Source organism: Olea europaea, unplaced genomic scaffold (genome assembly GCF_002742605.1).
Source record: "Olea europaea var. sylvestris unplaced genomic scaffold, O_europaea_v1 scaffold1797, whole genome shotgun sequence".
In the NCBI taxonomy this organism is placed as follows: Eukaryota; Viridiplantae; Streptophyta; class Magnoliopsida; order Lamiales; family Oleaceae; genus Olea; species Olea europaea.
This window is the reverse complement of record NW_019235710.1, coordinates 175718-178242: the sequence shown is the minus strand read 5'-3', so window position 1 is coordinate 178242 and position 2525 is coordinate 175718.

Here is a 2525-nt window from a genome sequence, read left to right as displayed (position 1 = left end):
TGGGAAATAGTATGTCTTTTAGATTTCCAAGAGACCAATGAATCGCGTATGAAAATACAAAAACTAGTGGTAGATTTTCATGTGTCACTACAAGATCCCAGTCTGCATCGGAGAATGCCTGAAGCTTGATGGTTGAATCAAATCTGAAAATGGATGAGAAAAGAAGAAGAGGCCTTGGCCAGGACTCCTTTTTCAAATAATGAAGAAGATAATAAACTGCTCTAAGATATGGTAGCCTAGCTTGATACATGTATTGGCTTAACTTGTACACTGCAAATGTGATATCTGGTTGGGAAAGAGTCAAGTAGATCAGTCTCCCAATCAATTTCTTGTAATGTGAGGCATTTTAAAACAAATCACCATCATGTATACTGAAAGTTGCTTTTGGATCCGTAGGATTGTTTACAGATTTACAATCCAAATAACCTGTATCCTCAAGTAGTTGCAATGCATATTGCCTATGTGAGATGACATTACCTAATGCTGCATGGGCAATTTCAGTTTCCAATAAGCACTTCAAACATTCTAGATCCTTGAGCTTGAATTGAGAATATAAAAACACCTTTAATGAATCAATGACTTAAATGTTAAGCTCAGTAATGACAATATCATCAACATATACTAAGAGGCTACAAAGTTATCATCTGAGCCTTTAGTGAATTGGGAATAATCTGCCTTAGACTAAGTGAAGCCAATTGGATGAGAGCGTGAGAGAACTTAGAATTCCACTATCTTGAAGCCTACTTAAGGCCACATATAGACTTGTGCAATTTACGAACTACCTTATTCTCCTGTTTAACAAGTTTATGAAACTCATAGCCAAGTAGAAGGTCCATATAAACTTCGTTAAATAAGTCCCAATTCAAGAATGCACTATTCACATCCAATTGGACTAAATGCCATTTATGGCAAGCTGCAAGAGCAAGCATTACTTTGACAGTCACTATTTATGCAACTAGGGAAAAAATATCAAAATAATCCAACCCTCTTGTTAAGTATAGCCCTTTGCAACAAGGCATGCTTTGTGCCTCTCGAGGGAACCATCTGATTTATGTTTGTTTTTATATTTCCAACTACAACCCATTAAATGTTCCCAAGTGGTAAATGAAGAGTGAATTGTCCAAATAGTCATTAAACCTTACATCAGGTTTCCATGATGTCACTGAACTTTAAAAAACCATTTCATTTATTACTAAACTTTCATTTCGTAACCTCATTAGTCACCGAGCTCAAATTCTATTTAAAAATTGACCAAATGCTAACACGGCTTGCTAATGTGTCAATTAATGGCTGCCAAGTCAAGCAAATGCTATACACATGGATTTTCTTGAATTAAAACATGTTATATATAAAAAAACCAAAAAAAGGGAGGGGGGCGGGGGAAAAACTGAACTGAGTCTGAGTTCAAACTTCAAAACCACGTCCATCGCCACCATCCTGCCACCTAGGCCGCTGGGTATCACCACCATCGGTATCGGCCTCACCGACCACCATCCCCGCCTCACGCTGTCCCCAAAAACACCCCAGTAACCACCAAACCTTTCAAAATTCGCGGCCAAAAAACTTAGCGGCAACCATCCTTCAGGTAACACCCATCACGGTCAACACATATTGGCCTCTTCTACACTTCAAGCTGTATCTAATCATGGTTTCATATCATCAAATAGTGCATCAATTCAAATTTTCAGGCTCAAAAAAAGGGAAAAGCACGCACACACCCACTCCGCACCCTAGATGAATTCGCCTCCAATTGACGGGAAAAATGATGTCATTGCTACAAATTGGACCCAGTAGAACCTTCAGGGGGTTAATACAACCTTGGGCAACTCCTCAATTGAATCAATCAATCCACTACTTGCTCCAATTTTCTAAATTAAAAATCTGCCAAAATTTTTTTCCTTTGATATGCGAATTTACTCTCAATTGGTGGTGGCATGTGGTTTACGGTGACTATTGGTGGTGGTGATGGTGGTGGTTGATTGAGGAGAGAAATTGAGATATCTTCGGCAAATTTGGCATTTTGCTGTCTTCTGCTGGTGCGAATTTGCTGCATTTCACTGTTTCGGTTCAGATTTTGGTTTTTTTTGAGTGAGTTTTGCGCCACGTCAGCAAGCCATGTTAGCATTCGGTCATGTTAGCAAGCCATGTCAGATTCGATGACTAACGAGATTACAAAATGAAAGTTTAGTGATGAATGATGTGATTTTTAAAATTCAATGACCTCGTGGAAACCTGGGGTAATGTTCAGTAACTATTTGGACAATTCACTCGGTAAAGGAAAAATGAACCTAGTTTGATTAAGTTCTACAGCCTCTAGCTCAACTTTCATAGCATCACGCCAATGAGGAAATTTAATAGCTTGATGAAAAATCTGTGCTCAAACTAGGATGATACATTCCATATTAAGTGTTGATGAGGATAAGACAGATTGTTATAAGAAATAAAGTGTCTAATGTGATGAGAAGAATGAGCGCTAGACTGATTACTGTGAAAAATTAAATTGCAATAGAAGTCTCTAAGGTATT